The sequence below is a fragment of the Microcaecilia unicolor genome, chromosome 7 (genome assembly GCF_901765095.1).
Source record: "Microcaecilia unicolor chromosome 7, aMicUni1.1, whole genome shotgun sequence".
Classification (NCBI taxonomy): domain Eukaryota; kingdom Metazoa; phylum Chordata; class Amphibia; order Gymnophiona; family Siphonopidae; genus Microcaecilia; species Microcaecilia unicolor.
Window position 1 is genome coordinate 34,833,966 of NC_044037.1, and position 21,842 is coordinate 34,855,807.

Consider the following 21,842-nt stretch of genomic DNA (forward strand, 5'->3'; position numbering starts at 1 on the left):
GTAGCCAATGTTACTCCGATTTTTAAGAAAGGTTCCAGAGGAGATCCGGGAAATTATAGACCGGTGAGTCTGACGTCGGTGCCGGGCAAGATGGTGGAGGCTATTATTAAGAATAAAATTGCAGAGCATATACAAAACATGGACTGATGAGACAAAGTCAGCACGGATTTAGTGAAGGGAAGTCTTGCCTCACCAATCTAATGCATTTTTTTGAGGGGGTAAGCAAACATGTGGACAATGGGGAGCCGGTTGATATTGTATATCTGGATTTTCAGAAGGCGTTTGACAAAGTGCCGCACGAAAGACTCCTGAAGAAATTGCAGAGTCATGGAATCGGAGGTAGGGTATTATTATGGATTAAGAACTGGTTGAAAGATAGGAAGCAGAGAGTAGGATTGCGTGGCCAGTATTCTCAGTGGAGGAGGGTAGTTAGTGGGGTCCCGCAGGGGTCTGTGCTGGGTCCGTTGCTTTTTAATGTATTTATAAATGACCTAGAGATGGGAATAACTAGTGAGGTAATTAAATTCGCCGATGACACAAAATTATTCAGGGTCGTCAAGTCGCAGGAGGAATGTGAACGATTACAGGAGGACCTTGCGAGACTGGGAGAATGGGCGTGCAAGTGGCAGATGAAGTTCAATGTTGACAAGTGCAAAGTGATGCATGTGGGTAAGAGGAACCCGAATTATAGCTACGTCTTGCAAGGTTCCGCGTTAGGAGTTACGGATCAAGAAAGGGATCTGGGTGTCGTCGTCGATGATACGCTGAAACCTTCTGCTCAGTGTGCTGCTGCGGCTAGGAAAGCGAATAAAATGTTGGGTGTTATTAAGAAGGGTATGGAGTCCAGGTGTGCGGATGTTATAATGCCGTTGTATCGCTCCATGGTGCGACCGCACCTGGAGTATTGTGTTCAGTACTGGTCTCCGTATCTCAAAAAAGATATAGTAGAATTGGAAAAGGTACAGCGAAGGGCGACGAAAATGATAGTGGGGATGGGACGACTTTCCTATGAAGAGAGGCTGAGAAGGCTAGGGCTTTTCAGCTTGGAGAAGAGACGGCTGAGGGGAGATATGATAGAAGTGTATAAAATAATGAGTGGAATGGATCGGGTGGATGTGAAGCGACTGTTCACGCTATCCAAAAATACTAGGACTAGAGGGCATGAGTTGAAGCTACAGTGTGGTAAATTTAAAACGAATCGGAGAAAATTTTTCTTCACCCAACGTGTAATTAGACTCTGGAATTCATTGCCGGAGAACGTGGTACGGGCGGTTAGCTTGACGGAGTTTAAAAAGGGGTTAGATAGATTCCTAAAGGACAAGTCCATAGACCGCTATTAAATGGACTGGAAAAATTCCTCATTTTTAGGTATAACTTGTCTGGAATGTTTTTACGTTTGGGGAGCGTGCCAGGTGCCCTTGACCTGGATTGGCCACTGTCGGTGACAGGATGCTGGGCTAGATGGACCTTTGGTCTTTCCCAGTATGGCACTACTTATGTACTTATGTACTTATGTAACGATACACCTAATAAACATGCATTAGAACGTTCAGCTAACATAGATTTGAAGCTAAAGATTTTCTACAGTACGGCTTACCATATAGTTGGGGGACCAAGAGCAGATATATGATGGGAACAAGATGCATGGTACAGTCAGTTGAGGTAATCTGATGGTTAGCTAAACTCAAGGCATTACTATTCCGAAGAATACATATCTGCTTCAAACAGCTGTGAGTCTTTATTCTTCGTGCCAAACCTCTTTGCACAACAGACGTTCACATCCACACGCTGCACAATACACAGCTAAGTATGCTGAGGGTGTTGGAGAGGAGGCAAGGGATTGTGAATTTTGAAGAACTGCCATCTGAATATGACACCTCAGTCATATACAAGTTAACATCTCTTTGAACAACTGACCTACCTTCCGGGAGCACAATGGTACTTTTTTTTCTATCATGTTTACTACAGTCCTAGTGCTTATACTGAGAGATAGTAGTTGAGCACGTCAACCATAAAGAAGCCAACACAAAGTAGCTTTTGCAAATGCGCAGCGCTAGTAAACATCCTCAAGTTGTGGCGTTTTTTTTTCTGCTTTGTCATAGACCCTGTACATCTAACATGATTCTATTCTTTATAAAACAGTAGAGAGTCACATCATACCTTCAACTCTTCTTATCTTGAGAGCTCTTCACCGAAATCCTTTATCCTGTTATTTCTACACAGAGTGTTTAGAGGATAAGTTGCTGTGATCATATACAGGGCTCTAATGTTTTGTGATTTTCTTTATTTCTTGTCTCAGAGGCTGATGCTGAATGCTAGTGCAGATGGTAACACGCAGTTAGCACAAAGTCTGCAGACAAGTTTCTGGGTGCATGATGCAAAAAAGGGCTTTGTGTAGAAGCCAACCCTACAAAAACCTCACATTAGACCAGAGCTTCTCAAACTGTGGACTGGAACCCCAAATGGGGTCACAGAATTTGCTTTTGGGGTTCAATCTAGGTGGGTTCTCCATAGGTGAGGGGGTCACGCAATATTATTTGGCCACAATCATGGAGGTCACAGCTACAAAACAAATTGTGAAGCATGGCATTAGAAACCAGTGCAAAGTATATAGAAATGAATGGTAATGAAGGTATTAGGTATTCCATCCCGGTGTAGAGACGTACACAGAAGACTTTAAGGTGAACACAACCCAAGAACTTGACCACCAGGTCTGAGGAGGTGTAGAAGGATTAGCTCATTCTTCTTCAGTATCAACTGTGAAGAGTTAATGGTAATTTATTCTTTTGCTGAGAGTATAACAATACCCTAACCCCATTAAGACAGATGAGAGGTGACAGTTCTATGCAGAGGTCTGAGCAGAAAAAAATTATACTGGAATGTTGTTATATGCATAAATATTAGCATACCAAAACTTTTTATGCACAAGAAATGTTTTTGATGCCAATATCTATTAGGGATGAGCAGCCAGAACATTTTCTTTTTGTGTCATTCCCTGTGTTGTTTCCGGGACTGTTTGACCATTTTTTCATCACAGGAGCAAAGCTGCTTAATGTGCACCAGTGGCGTACCAAGGGCAGGGCAGTGGGGCCGGTCTGACCCAGGTGCAGGCAGAAAGGGGGTGCACTGAGCCGTCACGTGGCTGTTGGCTCTGCCGGTCCCCTGCCCCCTCTGTCACTTTCCTGTTTTGGGGCAGGGGACCAGCAGAGCCAACAGCCACGTGACGGCTCAGTGCACCCCCTTGATCAAAGGAGGGGTGCTCCGCCCCAGGGGTGGGTGGGTGTGTGCTCCACCCCACATGACAGCCAAGGTAGGTACGCCACTGGTGCTCACACTTTCATAAGAGTATACACTATTTGCAAAAAGGGGGCCTCTTTTCCTGATAGCATGTGCATGTGCACGGGTTCATGCATATGTGTGTGCAATGGCTTACTCTTGGGGGAAAAAAAAGAGTATGCACTTTACTGGAAACAGTATGCCCTTCTTCCAGATAGGAAGCACTCTTTCGAAAGAGTATATACTATTATCGATAAATGAAAACACACAAATGTTCATGTTTTTCTGCTCATTTTCAGGTTATAACAGCATGCAATGACATGGCATATCCCATTTCTTCAGCTATGGATTGATCTTTTAATGAACGGCTATATAATCAAAGACTGCTATAATCCCAACACATCCCATACATTTCATTGCACACTTTGCCTATAATTTATAAAGCTATAGTTAGAACCATCGGGAACTCCGTTCACTGGGTGAATCTCTCTTATCTGCACCCTTCTCCTCCACTGCTAACTCCAGACTCCGTTCCTTTTATCTTGCTGCACCATATGCCTGGAATAGACTTCCTGAGCCGGTACGTCAAGCTCCATCTCTGGCCGTCTTCAAATCTAAGCTAAAAGCCCACCTTTTTGATGCTGCTTTTAGAAAACTCCTAACCCTTATTCACTTGTTCAGAACCCTTATTTTATCACCCTCACTTTAATATTCCCTTATCTCTTGTTTGTCCTGTTTGTCTGTCCTAATTAGATTGTAAGCTCTGTCGAGCAGGGACTATCTCTTCATGTTCAAGTATACAGCGCTGCGTACGTCTAGTAGCACTTTAGAAATGATAAGTAGTAGTAGGTACTGTATATGGCCAAGCAGCCTTATCTAATGGCTTCCGGACCCAACACCATATCCCATGTCACTGCAAATGACAGCCCATCCCTAATACTTACTGGCAGAATAACATTCCAGCATATGTGCAGATATGTTTTGCTCAGACTTTGGTTTTGCTCGGTCATGTGCACAGTACTAGCTGCCCTTAGTGCAGAACCTTGTGTGCCTTCAACCAGTGTGCTCACCCAGATTAACAAGTACAACTTCTATGTGCGTCTCAGAAAACAACAAGGCAAACGATCTGCAAAATCCAACGTGGAAAACAAACCAGCAGATCAGTATAAAATCCAAAAAGACTTTATTGAGGATACCGTGTATGAAACAAATGCCCGACACAGGCCGTGTTTCGCCCAACAATAGGGCTGCGTCAGGGGCTAGTCTGTATCTTTCTTAAATAAGATCGGTATCAAATTATACGTCAAAGCAAGGATATAAGGAACCTTCTTCATAAAAAACCAGCATGAGCAGCATAGCCAGGCTATTCATTGTGTATCTGGCGTCACCCAGGATATTCTATTTTATGCTGCTCATGCTGGTTTTTTATGAAGAAGGCTCCTTATATCTTTGCTTTGACGTATAATTTGATACCGATCTTATTTAAGAAAGATACAGACTAGCCCCTGACGCAGCCCTATTGTTGGGCGAAACACGGCCTGTGTCGGGCATTTGTTTCATACACGGTATCCTCAATAAAGTCTTTTGGGATATTATACTGATCTGCTGGTTTGTTTTCCAACTTCTATGTGCTTCAGATTTTCATATGATTACTTTACTGAATCGGTGAACAAAATTTTGTGCGACGTTCAAAGCAGAAGCCATGCACTCAGCCATCAGCATATGGCTCTAACAGAAGCTTTTCTGCACTGGGCCCTGATTGAGAACATGGCAACTGTGCTACCTGCTTCGTTGCTTGTTCTGGGCTAAATCTACCCCTATCCTTGGGCAATTGATGTAAGTTCACTACTGTGAGCCACAGGTCCTACACTGGTTAAGTCCTTCTGCCAGCCTCCAAGTATGCTGAAAGAGTCGTAAACAATATATTGAATGAGACATTTTCACTTACGGTGGCTCAGTGCTAGCAGGGCAATTTTCAAAGTCATTATCCAGGTAAATAGCCATTTATCTTAGTAAACTGTTCTCTTTCAAAATTGACCTCTTTTGCCCAGCTATAAGCAAGCACAGATTTCCACAGCGTGGTGGGAAAATTTATAAAAGGATACCTATGTCAAAGTTGGAGCTGCCTATTTTGTGAATACAACAGAAGTGTCTATGTGCCTTTATAAATCAGGTATCCAGAAATAGCTTTGCACAAATTTACACTTGCCACACAGAAGGAATAAATCAGTGTGAATTCTTTATGTGTTTATTTCATTTAAGTTTTGCCCATTCTTCTTCACAAATGCCTACGTGCACTGTGTAGTGTGTGTATAAGTACACACAATTTTGATAGTGTGTTTTATCCCCCTATTTCTATAAATGGTGCCCAAAGATAGCAGAACATTTGAATAACAACAGCAGTGCCTGATTTATTATTTAGACTTTCTATATCACCCATACCGACACGCAGAACTGGGCGGTGTACAATCCAATATCAGGAAAACAGAAAGGAACTACAATTTCATAAAAGGACATGATACATCCATGCAAGAAGACAGATGCAATCACTCCCAAAAAGATATTAAAATGCTAAAACGTAGCAAATAAAACATCTTATCAAGGAAACAGATGAACCTATACCTTAAAAAATGTATTTTATTTGTTGCATTTGTATCCCACATTTTCCCACCTATTTGCAGGCCCAAAAGTGGCTTATGATAGTGCAATAGTGGCAGTCGCCAATACCGGCAGGAACAGATACAGAGTGAGGTTAAGACAGGCTAATGATCAGATTTGATAGACATATTGGGGGTCAAGGGGAAGAGTAAGTTAGGTTATGTCCAACATGAACTTTTATATATACCAAAACCCTCATCCACACCCTTGTCACCTCTCGTTTAGACTACTACAATCTGCTTCTTGCTGGCCTCCCACTTAGTCACCTCTCCCCTCTCCAATCGGTTCAAAACTCTGCTGCCCGTCTCGTCTTCCGCCAGGGTCACTTTACTCATACTACCCCTCTCCTCAAGTCGCTTCACTGGCTCCCCATCCGTTTTCGTATCCTGTTCAAACTTCTTCTACTAACTTATAAATGTACTCACTCTGCTGCTCCCCAGTATCTCTCCACACTCGTCCTTCCCTACACCCCTTCCCGTGCACTCCGCTCCATGGATAAATCCTTCTTATCTGTTCCCTTCTCCACTACTGCCAACTCCAGACTTCGCGCCTTCTGTCTCGCTGCACCCTACGCCTGGAATAAACTTCCTGAGCCCCTACGTCTTGCCCCATCCTTGGCCACCTTTAAATCTAGACTGAAAGCCCACCTCTTTAACATTGCTTTTGACTCGTAACTACTTGTAACCACTCGCCTCCACCTACCCTCCTCTCCTCCTTCCTGTACACATTAATTGATTTGATTTGCTTACTTTATTTTTTGTCTATTAGATTGTAAGCTCTTTGAGCAGGGACTGTCTTTCTTCTATGTTTGTGCAGCGCTGCATACGCCTTTTAGCGCTATAGAAATGCTAAATAATAGTAGTAGTAGTAGTTATATTGATGTATTGATGTATTGCGGGGTTAGGCATTTAGGTTGAGTCGTTGGAGTATGCCTTTTTGAACAAATAAGTCTTTAGGAGTTTCTGGAAGATTAGGTGGTCGTATGTTGTTTTGACAGCGGTCGGAAGCGCCTTCCATAGTTGTGTGCTTATATAAGAGAAGCTGGATGCATAGGTTGACTTATATTTAAGTCCTCTGCAGCTTGGGTAGTGGAGATTTAGGTATGCTCGAGTTGATTTTGTTGTGTTTCTGGTTGGTAGGTCTATAAGGTCTGTCATGTATCCCGGGGCATTGCCGTAGATGAATCAAATGCTTGTTTTAATAGTTGTCTTAAACTCCTTGAAAGAGGTACCTGTGGAGATGTAGTGGCAAGTTATTCCAAGTGGCAAGAGCATTAAAATAAAAGGCTCTATGTCTTGTGGATTCAAGATGTGCCTGTTGCGGACCAGGAAGAATTAACCGATAATTGTTTACATAGCGAAGGACAAGTGGCGGAATATAAGGAATCGTAAGAACAGCTAGGTAGTCTGGAAAATTAGAACCTAATAAATGATCCTTTGCTCTACAAGTAACCAATGTCAGCCTTGTCACATCCACACTGCACAGACTGGCAGTTGACCCTTCTGAGGTGGGCGGAGCTAAGAGCTGTTTCCATCAGTGACACCTCTTTATCACTGCCACTAGCCCTTAGTGAGCCCCTTGAGAAGCACCATTGTGGACTTTACAAACTCAGGGGTCCTTTTACAAAGGCGCTAACACCCGGATTCTATATATGTCTCCTAGAATCCGTGCGGAGATAAGCGTGTATCTTAATTGGCAGAACAAGGTAATCAGCATTTTTAACAGCACTTAACAAGCAATAACGAGCACTAATTGGCAATAATTATAATTTATGTGTGGAAATCGCTAAGCATATTCTATAAAGAAGTGCACCTAAATTGCAAAGCGTGAAGTTCAAAATAAACGTATGTAGCTTAAAAGGGGCGTGTTTATGGGTGTTCCAAACTTTTTGCACGTAATTACTGAATACGGGTCAGAGCGCCTAAATCTGTGCGCATGGATTTACACCAGGTTTTTACTGGTGTAAATGAATGCGCATAGAGTTAGGTGCTACATTATCGACTAAGCGTATTCTATATACCACGCCTAAATTTTAAAGAATACGCTTAGTTCCGTGCGGATTTGTTAGGTGAAATATATAGAATCTTCCCCTAAGCGTTAGAGACGCTCATATATTCCTATGGGCATCTCTAGTGTTTAGCGCATGCTAAAAACGCTTCTGTACCTTTGTAAAAGACTTCCCGAATGAAAGCTGGTGTCTGAAATTCCCAAATTTAAGAGAATTATTATTTGTCACAGCCAACAACCAGCCATGTACACTGCAAACACTGCACACTATCCAAACCTGTCTCTTATATGCGAACCTGGTTTTTGATTGCTATTGCTGTAAAAGCACATAATTGGAAATCATACTTTTAATATTAAACTTTTCTTCCAGAGATAAATACATAAGGCCAATTACTAAAAGGCATTTGAAAAGTGCTCACCCTCCCTGCAGCTAAAAGATCAAGTTTATGTAGAGGTCATGACCTAGGGTTCTGCCTTGACTGTAGCAGCTCTTTGCTGCCCCTTAGAAGATGCCACTCTAGGCAGCTCCCTAGGCTGCCTCATTGTTAAAACCAGCCCTGATTTTTTGAGCAGTTGGCTGTGAATTGTTAACTGGGCAAACAGCTTATTATTTTACCCTAGATATACCAGCACCCCTTCTAGCTAGCCCTTCCCTATCTTCGACCCCTAATGTGCCTGAAACATACCTACCTTATTCGACCCTAACATCACATTGTATTTGTTATTCTACTGGACTTGGCGAACGCCTTTACGGTACTATGTAAGCCACATTGAGTCTGCAAATAGGTGGGAAAATATGGGATACAAATGCAACAAATAAATAAATAAATATAGTTGATTTCTATCAAAATATGCATTAAATCAAGTACTCAGCTTGCAGAGGCTATCAGGGCAGGGGAGCACACCCTAGACTTAAAGCAGGTTGTGAGAGCTCTTTGATACCTGCTTCTATCCTTCTGCGAGTGTAGGGTGGTGGGGCGCAGTGCTCATGATGTAGTGTTGGATTGGGGAAATTGTTTAGTTTACACATTGAGTTATCTAACGTCAGGTCAGCTGGGAATAAAACAGCATTAATTCAGGATCTTTTTGAAGAACTCCTACAGATATAATAGTGGCCGGGACCTGCCAAATGTCTGTTGCCTGAGAGCAATATGCAGATGCAGAGTACACACACTGCCCCAAGCTTTGCCTTTAGGAGGACTTGGGCTGCAATTAGAAATGTGTTAGGCCATGCCAGAGCAGCCACAGGGGAACATGGTCTTGTAGTCCATAGGCCAAGCTGAAATAAATTAAGGGTGACCAAGGGGTCCCAATCTCTTTTTTTTTTTTTTTCAAATATTTCTTTATTGATGTATTTAAACATTCAAAGAAAAACTGCTATATAAATATATATGAGAAAACTCAATAGAAACAATCATTACAAGAAACTCAATTCGGTTACAGACCACATTATGGAACTCACCCTCATGTCATGTGGACCTATAAAACAAAAAAGTCTAACAAATCCATAAACATAATTACCACACAAATATCCCCCAACTACTTAAATTGCTAAATATTAGCATCTTGAAGAACAGGTTTATCTAAAAGAAAAGATTCCAAATGGCAGGATTTGAGAAGACATATTTATTATCCCCATAAGCGGCCAGACACTTACAAGAGAATCTAAGAGAAAATGCGGCCCCCACAGTCAAAGCTTTAGGCCTAAGCTGAAGGAACTGCTTCCTAAGATGCTGAGTTTGTCTGCCAACATCTGGGAATATTGTTAATTCTTGACCGCCAAACAAGGCTTGTTTCTTAGAGAAATATAGTTTCAAAATAGATTTCCTTTCAAATTCAGTTTGAAAAGTAACCAATAGTGTGCCACACTTAGCAATATAATCCTTAGAGGTTTCTAGAAACCATGAGATATTTTAAACTATCAGGAGAATCTACTTGATCAATACCTCCCTCTTCTGCAATAGCTCTAGAGCAGGGATGTCCTACCTCAGCACTCACCAGGCCAGGTTTTCAGGATTTCCACAATGAATACGCAAGAGATCTGTCTGCATACAATGGGAGGCAGTTCATGCAAATAGATCTACTTCACAGACTTGAATATTTATTGAGGATTGTACTGAATGTCTGTAATTTGCAGCAACTTTGGTAGTCATATCTGGCATAACTTAGACACAGTATTTTGAAACAAAGATTTCATTTGAGTAGCAACCTACCAAATATTTGCATAGAGCAAATCTTGCAATATGAGAAGCGCAGATTTTGGGGTGCATACCATAAGACTGGCCCCAAGCCATGCCGAAAGGAAGCTGGCGTTGCATTAAGCACTACTTTTCTTAATGGATGTATTCAATTTTTGGTGACTCTAAGCTTCGAAGCCCTGAGTCAATGCCATGCTGGTTCGCCCCTTAAGCCGTCTCTGATTGTTGAGCAACGTGAATATTTTTATTCAATTGGAGGATGGAGAATTTTCGAATAGCCCATTTTGAGGGGCAGAAAAACTGCTTTACTCAAGGAACTGGCTCTGAAAACTGCCCTACCTTTGTGTTCAAGAAGAATATGTAATTATTTATTTGCTTGTTTGTTTAAAAATATATATAACCAGCAGTGTCATTCTATATGGATAACATAAAATATGCATAATAATAAAACAGAAGACAACAGAGTATCATAATAATCACAAGGACAAAACATAAAAGCTAAAAACAATAAAAACACTGAATTATTAAATCCAAGAGCAATCAGTACACACCAGGGCACCAGGTTTTAAGGTGTTTCCGAAATGGAATACTGAAAGTGAGGCTACTGCCAGGGTCCTATATGGCTGAGCTCTGATGTTCTTTCTATCCCCATCTGCTGGTAGACAGACATAACCCACGTCTCTGGATTGATCTGAGGGATGCTATGGAAATATTTGTTTTGTTGTATGGCAAGTGAGAACTCTGGGACTGATGTATTCCACACAGCGTTTTGATACAGGATAGCCACATTCATACTAAACTCACAGTTAAACAATGAAAATGCTAGACGTCCTTTGTTCAACTATGAATTTTAGAGTTTGCTGTGTCACATACAGGAACGTTGTCTGTCAGCTGTGTCACAACAGAAGAAAGGTTGAGAACCATTAGCCTAATGTGATAGAAAGAAGGATTATCAAATAAAAGCTTTTCTGTTGATTGAAGTAATCAAGTAGATCGGTAAATTTGGAGAGATAATAGCAGTGGCATTCCTAGCTTGGATTGCACCCGGGTGGATCGCCGATGCGCCCTCCCCCCCGCCTGCGAAATTACACCCCCCGCTGGTGGGGGGGGGGTGCCGTGGTGCGCGCCTGTGGGCTCTGACTTCGTTAACGTCCCTCGTTCGCTTTCATAAAACAGATAATTGTGCTCCTTTATAAATTATTATTATCCAGTGGTGTACCAAGGCGGGGGGGGGGGGGCAGTGGAGGCGGTCCGCCCCGGGTGCACGCCACTGGGGGGTGCTGTGGCGCGCACCTGTGGGCTCCGACTTCGCTAACTTCCCTCGTTCGCTACAGCTCCTTCTGCCCCGGAACAGGTTACTTCCTGTTCCGGGGCAGAGGGAGCTGCAGCGAACGAGGGACGTTAACGAAGTCAGAGCCCACAGGCGCGCGCCGTGGCACCCCCCAGCGGCGTGCACCCGGGACGGACCGCCCCCCCCCCCCCCCCCCCCCCCGCCTTGGTACGCCACTGGATAATAATAATTTATAAAGGAGCACAATTATCTTTTTTATGAATGAGGGTTAACACTTTGAACTGAATGCACCACTTCATAAGGAGCCAGTGTAACCTCTTCAGGACTGGAGAGATATGCCCGAATCTCATGAGCCCAGATAAACAATAGAGCTGCCAACAAGAATGGTGTAGAAACCCCCATAAGAACAATGATGGTGCTTGTACAGTAGCCGGCCAATATTCAAAGTGAGTTAACTATCCGGGAGCGCCTGCCGACCAGTTAACACGCTTGTATGCGGCTACCTGACATTTTCAGCATCACTTAACCGGCTACTGGTGCTGAAAATGACCAGTTAGTGCCAAAGTAGAAGCCAGCTATGTCGGGTGCAGTTCCAGGGACGTTCCAAGAGCACAGTCTGGTTAGCTCCCAGTATTCAGCGCTAACTAGCCATGTTTAGCGTACAGACAGAACCGCATAAATAGCTGTCTTATCCTTATGCACTAGCCAGCTTTTAAAAAACTGGAAATTCGATGCTGAAGCCTGCATTTAATTTCCGGTTTTAGGACTGGCAGTGGACAAAAAAACCACTGTCCGTCGCCAGTTGAATAGTGGCCGGCATGACTATAACACAAAGAAGAAGAAAGTGAATTCAACAGACTGAAACAACATTCATTAGCCTTGTGGAATGTATCTTTAATCCATCCAGATGGAGTAAAAGATTTTGTTTTATTGTGAGATGTTGACATATGATATGGAGGAATGCAAGTGTTTTCATGATAATTGCCAATTCCTGCAAAACCAATAAAATTATTTACTGAAAATAGAAAATAAAATGTATTGCTTGGAAGAAAAGAAAATTTAGGAAAATGCTGATGAACAGGCATGCCGAGATGTTAAGGGAAAGGGGAAAGGAAAATGGGACTTGATATACTGCCTTTCTGTGGTTTTTGCAACTACATTCAAAGCAGTTTACATATATATAACCCTAGTAGCGCTCTAGAAATGTTAAGTAGTAGTAGTACCAGGGGCAATGGAGGGTTAAGTGACTTGCCCAGAGTCACAAGGAGCTGCAGTGGGAATTGAACCCAGTTCCACAGGATCAAAGTCCACTGCACTAACCTTAACAGTGCTGCTGCTTTAACAGAATGTTAGTACCTTTTTGCTTGTGTCTTTAGGGCAGTTGATTTTACTGCCTGATAATTATCTGCACAAATAAAATAAGATTTCTAACACCTGAGAATAGCAAAAGCAAGATGTCAGCCATGTCCATGCAAGGTTACTCTGAGCTCCTGCCAAACTGTCATGACAAGATGATAGATCACAGGTGGTTTTCTGCTGAAGAAAACCGAAGTACTCTGAGTTTGCAAATCACATTCTGTTCCTTCTTTGAAAGAAAATAGGTGATTAAAGCCATGAAGGAACTAAGGAAGGATACATGATGCTTCAGCTTTCACTGGCAATGCCTCATGTGACAGGCATCGAGGGACATTTCTGCATTTCCAAATCATATTTGATTTGTTATGAGGCTTTTGGTTGTATGTTGCATCATTTAATTAGCTATCAAATTCCAGATGACAATTTGAGTAGCAGATTGGAGATGCATACTGATGTTATGTGTTGCAAGCAAATTTGCCTGCTAATTTTTTTATGCATCTAATAAGGGACAGTTAACTCTCATATCTCCATTGAGAGTGAATTTTGTCTCTGTAGAGCTTTAACTGGACTTGGAAGATAACCAAAATATCCAGGACTTTTCCTTTTTTAGCTCAGCATGATGCTGGACCGAAGGCTTCACATGGAGAGATATAATGAGGAATGAACTGATTAGTGAGGGGATTTTAACGTGTATAAAGTCACTGATTTCTGACTGAAACCACAATTACTAAAATTTGAACCATCAACTAATTAAAACCTCAGCTATGTATTTAGCTGCTTGCTATACCTAATGCATTTTATAATTATAAGGACCTCTTTATCTACTCAATTAAAGTTCTTACGATTCAGGAGAGCTGCTTGAATCTGTAAACTTAAGAAAAATAAAATCCCTCTCCTGATTATAGGATGCTTCCTCATATCTTTATCTATTTATTTAAAAGCTAAACCAAGAAATACTGAAAACTGAAATATCAATCTGGCCAATATTCAACACTATTTAACTTGCCAGGAATGGTTCCAGGCCAGTTAAATAGTGTTTGAGCACCTAACCACAGATATTCATGTAAGATGCTTTCTTTTACTACGTAAGCCGCACTGGACCTGCTGTATGTGGGAAACAGCGGGGTACAAATGTAATAAATAAATAAATAAATATTCAGATAACCAGTTATCTCCCGCTAAATATCCGTGGTTAGCAGCTAGATGCTAACTGGCTATATTGTGTGACATAACTGGTTAGGCGTGGATATTCAGCACTAAACTGGCTGTTCAGTAGTTAAAATAGGCCATATAAATATCAGGCCTATCCTTAACCACTAAAAAGTTAACCGATTAGCGCTAAATATTGCCTTAACTGGTTAACTTTTTAGCGATTTTAAAAAACCCTAGATATTCAATGCCAGTCACTAGAAATGGCCCAGCATTGACTACCCAGTGGCATTAAACCTGGTAGATGAAGTTCAATCTACGTGTGGCAAAGTTCAAATTTTAAAGAACCCAGAAAGGCCTGATGACACCACCACCTAGCAGCACACAACTTCTACGTATTTTCCACCAACGAACGCCTCAACAGCTCTTTGAATACTGTTTGAATCTGTCCCACACAGCTCCTCTGGCATCTCCATGGGAGACTCCTCTGTTTTGGGTGCCAAAGACCAGAGATGGGGGCCACTGAAACTGAGCGAAAACATCAGCAATCCCATTATCCAGTCCTGGTACATGTCTAGCCCTCAAATAAACACTCTGCTGCCAACAACACAGTACCAACAACAACTCCATTAACAGCGCCTTCTGTCTCGCTGCACCCTACGTCTGGAATAAACTTCCTGAGCCCCTACGTCTTGCCCCATCCTTGGCCACCTTTAAATCTAGACTGAAAGCCCACCTCTTTAACATTGCTTTTGACTCGTAACCACTTGTAACCACTCACCTCCATCTACCCTCCTCTCCTCCTTCCTGTACACATTAATTGATTTGATTTGCTTACTTTATTTTTTGTCTATTAGATCGTAAGCTCTTTTAGCAGGGACTGTCTTTCTTCTATGTTTGTGCAGTGCTGTGTATGCCTTGTAGCGCTATAGAAATGATAAATAGTAGTAGTAGTAGCAGACAATACGCTTTTTGTTAACTGCTTGCACCACTGCTCAATTGTCCAAACAGAGTACCACTCTTTGATCACCCAGCCACCCGCCCCATAGCACCAGAGCCACCTACTTTGGAAAGCGCTCAGAATCACCACTTTCTGACACCATTCCTGCTCCCTCCAACAATCAAGCCAAGGAGCTGCACACCATTCTCCTTGAAAGTTACACACTGAAGCCATGACTCCCTGCCGCATCTGTAAACAAACAGCTGCAGATCCAAGTTTGAAACCAGAGGCAACGGCCAAACTCTCACCCAGTTAAAGTCACTCAAAAAGGACTTCCACAACTCCAAATTTTCCCTCAGCCCCACTGAATACATACACCCTATAATAATATTTACTAACCTCTTTTATGAACAATGCCAGACAGCAAAATAAATATTCTGCCGATAGGAATAGCACAGGAATAGCACAGGCTGCAAAATTAAAGTGCCAAAGTAATGACTGTCAACTTCTTCCTCCCAACCACAGCCGTAATAGCAATCTAGACTCTATTTTTACCGAGTTCAGCTCCACACCCAGAAAAAACAAAGTAGTACTCTGACCCTTTGACTTCTCTTCAGCCAGCAGAATGCCCAACTCCCTTGCCACGCCACAAAAGGACGCTAACAATGGTTCACACTTCCCCAACCACAGCCTCGTCCAAATAACACATTACAGAGGACAAACTTTCACACTGACTCGATGAACAAAGGTAGAGAATATCTCAAAATAAGAGCATGAGATCACACATTCCATAAGCAAATATCTGTCAAAACCTGCCCTCAAACTAAAATCCCAGCAAATGGAAAGAGCCCAGGTGGACTGGAAACAAGCAAAATGTCGATTCAATATCAGCCTTCACCAGTAACCATCGCAGCATCTACATCAATCCGATCAAAGGAAGCATATTGTACAGAAAAAAAGACTTGGGTCAATAAAAGAATTGACACTACAACCCTCCTTGTATGACGGGTTATGTGTCAATGAAAATTTGCCCGGCTCCTTCTTGGGGATCACACCTAATGGGGAAATAAGAAAATCAGACAATGGAGGTGCTTCAAAAGGCCCAGCCATTCCTCTCAATTGGATCTCCTTATTCAATTTCTCCCATACCACCTCTCCACGCACCACCAAAGAAGTAGCATTCTTACAACCATGGGACAACCAGGGCTCTTCAAATGGAATGACAAACCCCTCAACAAATTCCTCCCACAGCAACTCGGCAGAATGCTCCTGAGGATAACAACTCAACCAAGGAGCCATAGCATCTACTCTAATGGGCAAAGGAGCCTTACCCAGATAATCCCAGAGCCAAGCTGCCTGGGTTGCCTGACCCTTCCCCCACCCCCATCCACTGAGGCAATATAGGCAAGGATGGGGCCTCCACTCTAATGGGCAAAGGGGCTTTGCCCAGATAATCCCGGAGCTCCTGGCCAAGCTGCCCAGGTTGCCTGACCCTTCCCATGCCCCCATCCACTGGGGCAATGTAGACAATGGTGGGGCTTCAACAGCTGCAGTAATGTCTAAATTTACACCTGGCTTGCTCACAACAACCGGAGTTGAACTGAAAACATACAAAGGGACAGTGATTAACTGTGAATAAACAAAAAGATATGACTCATGGTAAAATAGATGAGGAGGCTTTTTGGACTAGAATGGACAGTACTTTATAAACTAGATCAGAGAAGGGGGGGTGTCTCTTTAGAAAACTGGGATTTAGATAGTTTACTAATTTTAGATACTATTGTGCCCCTTCAAGAGAAGTCCAACCCAAAAAGCATGACCTTTTTTGACTGAATTGCTTAGTTTAAAGAGGGAATGTAGACACCTAGAAAGGAAGTGGTGAAGAACCACGCTAGATATGGATAAAAATAACTGGCATAAAGCGGTTAAACTAAACAAACATATTATTCAGCAATAATTGGAGAAGAAACTTTAAACTCTAAAAAACTGTAACAAATTTACAATAAATTAATATCAACTTCTCATTTATTGGAATTACATTCGACTATTCCATCAGCTAATGATTTCACTACATTTTTTAGGGTAAAAATAGAAAAACTCAGAACTACTTTAACATCTACAGCATGGACCAAGTATATTTTTGAGGATTATATTTTAAAAAGATATCAGGAGGAGTAATTGCTGACAGGATATGGTCTTCTTTTAGGATACCCCAAGTGTCAAAATTAGTTCCTTACTTAAAGAAACTACCTTCATCATTTTGTGCTTTGGACAATTGTCCTAATAATTTTCTGAAACATCCTTCTACAGTATTTTTGCATTATTTGCAGAAGTGCTTGGAGAACTTAATGACCAGAGGTTTGTTAAATAAGGAAATATTTAAAAGTTTGCTCACTCCCATTGCAAAAAACCCCAAACTTCCACTGTCTGATGTCACAAACTATTGCCCAATATCTTCTATATCATTATTACTTAAGCTGACAGAATCTATTGTAGCTAAACAATTGACAGAATATCTAGAAAGTCATTCCATTCTTCCTTAGTCCCAAACAGGGTTTAGAAGACATTTTAGTACCGAAGATGGTAGTGACTTCATTGTTAGCAGATGTAAGAAGAGAAATAAGTGCAGGCAATAGAATTCTGGTAATGCAATTTGATATGTCAGCCACTTTTGACTTGGTGGATCATGAGATCCTACTATCTTTACTGATTTTTATGGACTATGTGGAACTGTCCTTCAGTGGATGGGTGGATTTCTTAAGAACTGATCATACCAAGTCAGAAGGAATGACAATCTTTCTTCCTCTTGGATCTCAGAGTATGGAGTCCCTCAGGGATCATCTCTCTCTCCAATATTATTTAATGTTTTAATGTCTCAGTTAGCCATTCTTCTTGTTAAAGATGGGTTTCGTTCCTATATTTATGCAGACAATGTTATGGAACTTATTCCATTTACCTAATTTTTTTCCTAAAATAATGCATAGGATTGACCACAGTTTTAGAATACTGAATGAATGGACTTCTGTACTCAAATTAAAGTTAAATAACAAAAAAACTAACTCCCCTTTTATAAAGCCATCCAGCAATGCCGACACAGCCAATTCACTTTGAATGGGCCATGTTGGCATTACCGCACCAGCAGCTGCTGGCCCGGCTTTGTAAAAGGAGGGGGGTTAGTTTATAGTTCTGTGTAATTCGTTTAAACCCTTTGAAGTTTCTACTTTGTGAACAACATTTCTTTCCAGTTGGAAAAACAACTGAAAATACTGGAGGTGGTTTTTGATAAATATTGATCCTTTGAAACTCACGTTACTCAAGTGATAAAGAAAGGCTTTTACATAATGAAAAGGCTTAGAAGAATAAGATTTAACTTGAGTTTTAATGCTTTCAGACTTCTTGCCCAATCACTGATTTTACCTCACATAGGGGGTCTTTTACATAGGCACACTGACGTTTTTAGTAGGCGTTAAAAATAGGCGCTCACTAAATGCTAAAGATGCCCATAGGAATACATTCTAATTTAAGGAGACCACGATTTACATGGTGTGGGGATTAAAACATAATCCACTAATTAAATAGTCCCTAACACCTAGTGTTTAAATCATTTTTAACTATAACCAATATTTTTCAAAGTATCTTTTTTCGGGGATATTCAGAATTTTTAACAGCGTAACCATCCAATCATTTTTCAATATAGTGATGGTGCTGTTTAACTCGTCATAATTCCACCCGTTTTCTTATTACTGTTTAATTAACCAAATCTAAAAGTCTTTATATAGTAAGTTCAAACTTCTCAAATGATGAACTGCAAATCAAATAAATCAAATAAATCAAATAAATATAAATATAACTTAGCTTTTAAATAGCTGTATGTAACATTGATTCTCCAACTTCAAACCTCCGCCAACTTGGCCAGGTTTCGAATTTTCTTCATCAGGGAAGAGGTTTGCATCTTAGATATTGTTTCGACCATTTTATTTTGATGCCGAAACAATATCTAAGATGCAAACCTCTTCCCTGATGAAGAAAATTCGAAACCTGGCCAAGTTGGCGGAGGTTTGAAGTTGGAGAATCAATGTTACATACAGCTATTTAAAAGCTAAGTTATATTTATATTTATTTGATTTATTTGATTTATTTGATTTGCAGTTCATCATTTGAGAAGTTTGAACTTACTATATAAAGACTTTTAGATTTGGTTAATTAAACAGTAATAAGAAAACGGGTGGAATTATGACGAGTTAAACAGCACCATCACTATATTGAAAAATGATTGGATGGTTGCGCTGTTAAAAATTCTGAATATCCCCGAAAAAAGATACTTTGAAAAATATTGGTTATAGTTAAAAATGATTTAAACACTAGGTGTTAGGGACTATTTAATTAGTGGCATAGGAATACATTGGCATCTTTAGTATTTAGTGCACACTCTTGTCACCTCTCGCCTACATTATTGCAACCTGCTTCTCACCGGCCTCCCACTTAGCCATCTCTCTCCTCTTCAATCAGTCCAAAACTCTGCTGCACGACTCATTTTCCACCAGAGTTGCTATGCTCACATTAGCCCTCTCCTCAAGTCACTTCACTGGCTCCCTATCCATTTCCACATTCAATTCAAACTTCTCTTACTGACCTATAAGTGCATTCACTCTACCGCTCCCCAGTACCTCTCCACTCTTGTCTCTCCCTATGGCCCCCCTCGGGTACTCCGTTTTGTGGATAAATCTCTCATCTGTCCCCTTCTCCTCTACTGCTAACTCCAGGCTCCGTTCCTTTTATCTCGCTGCACCTTAAACCTGGAATAGACTTCCCGAGCATGTACGTCTAGCCCCGTCTTTGGCCGTTTTCAAATTCAGGCTAAAGGCCCACCTCTTTATCGCTGCTTTTGACTCCTAACCACTACTTACTTGCCCTGTACCCTCTTATCCCCACCTCTTTAATTCCCTTACCTCTTAGTTGTTCTGTCTGTTTGCCTGTCCTATTTAGATTGTGAGCTCTTTGAGCAGGGACTGTCTTTTCATATATGGTGTACAGCGCTGCATATTGTGAAGAGGAGTACGAGAGGGTGGATAAAATGGAAGTGGAAGAGGAAGAAGTGAGGAGGGTCAAGAGAAAAGGGAGACCGAACAGAGCCTTGCCCTTGCTACTTCCCCAGAGAGAGAAAAGGAAAGGGTTTCTCCCCACGGGAAAATGGAGGGGGGGAGAAAGACTACACTACCCAGCAGCCCCGGGGAAAACCCTGGTACAGAAATTATTTCCCCCAGCAGCCTCTAGGGGACAACCTGGACAAGGCTAGGGAGTTATCCCCAGAGAGTAATCAGGAAAAGAAGGAACAGCTGAAAAGTGGGTGGGACGAGGAACCCATGGAGTGGCAAGAGGCCAAAGAGAGAGGGAGAGAGGAGAGCCTGGAGGAACCAATGGACATAGCAGCATGGGCTCAATCCTTGGGGAAAAAGCTGAGAAAGCAGGTGACCTCTTGGTATGACAGCTGGGCTGAAAGGGGAAAGAAGAAGGGTCATGCAGGAGAAGGGTCAGTGATATTAAAGGTGTGACCCAGAAAGGGTGGGATCCTTGCAAATCCCCAGAGAGAGGTCAGGTTGTTTTTTGAACTGTGGATTACTGAACTATTCAGAGTAAAAAGTGTGGTGTTTTGGGGGAGGGATTATTGTTTCCCCCTGTGTGAACTGCTCACAGTGAAAGGAAGCTGTTTTTTTTTTAACTTTTTGCCAGTGCACCGGGAGAAGACAGGTAGCAGTGGTTTCCTTTTTTGTGTGTGTGTTTTTTGACTGCAATCTGCAGATGCTCTCCCCCCAGAGGGGGGAGGGGAGCACTGAGCTGCAGGACTGTTTAAGGTGGAACAAACTGAGTTTTGGGAGCAGTGAAGAATTTATGTTGTTTTTACCCTGCTGTGCTTATGCTCCTGAGAAGGGAAAAGAGTGGGGCTGTGTTTGGATTCCTGTGTTGTTTGGAACTGCTGAACTGTGAACCCCAAGGAAATAAAAACTTGCTGATTTTCTTTTGGAGTCCTGCTTACCTAAAGGCAGGCCCTGTGGACTACAATGGGGCTATGAGGCTGGGCATGAATACTGGTCCCTAGCTGGAATCTCCAAGGCGGAGCGGCATGGATCTTTCACAGTATGCCTTGTAGCGCTATAGAAGGGATAAGAAGTAGTACTAGTAATGCGTGCCTATTTTTAACATGCACTAAAAACGCCAGCGTGCCTACGTAAAAGACCCCCATAGATTATTGTAATTCAGTATTGGTGGGAATATCTGAGGGGCTCTACAAGAGATTGGAAACATCAGAATACGGCAGCCAGACTGGTTTGTCAAGTCTCAAAATATGAGTCTCGTTGTTACTGCGAAAACTTCACTGGTTGCTTGTCAGGGCTCGAGTTATATTTACATTATGCACACTTACTTTTTCAGTTTTAAATGAACTAGTTTGTGAGTATTTATCTGATTTGGTAGTCCTGTCTCAGAAAAATGGTGCTTCTTCTAATAGACTGGCATTACTATTACAATACCCCAGTCCTAAGGGAGTAATTTATAGATCATTTTTTAAAGGTTTCTTTTCATTCTAATCTGTCAGGCACTGGAATGCTTTACCTTTAAATATTCGAGTGTTGACTCAATCTAAAAGTTTTAAGAAAGCTCTTAAAATGTACCCTTTAAACCAATTTAGTGAGAAATGAAATGTATTTTATTAGACTGAACGTATTCTGCTTGTTGCTCTCTGGGAATGCCCAGTGACACAATTTTTTGTAAACCGCAAGGAGCTCCACCGGGATTTTGTATGGTATAAGTGTCTCATGTGAATGTAAATATAAAACATGCATACAACCATTGCTCAACCCCTGAACCACTGGTCACTGATCTCCCAGGGCTGTGGAATCCCTGCCATCCCAGATTCGGTATTCCAGTCCCCATCCCCCAAAGACCATTGAACAAAAAGGCCACTGAACAC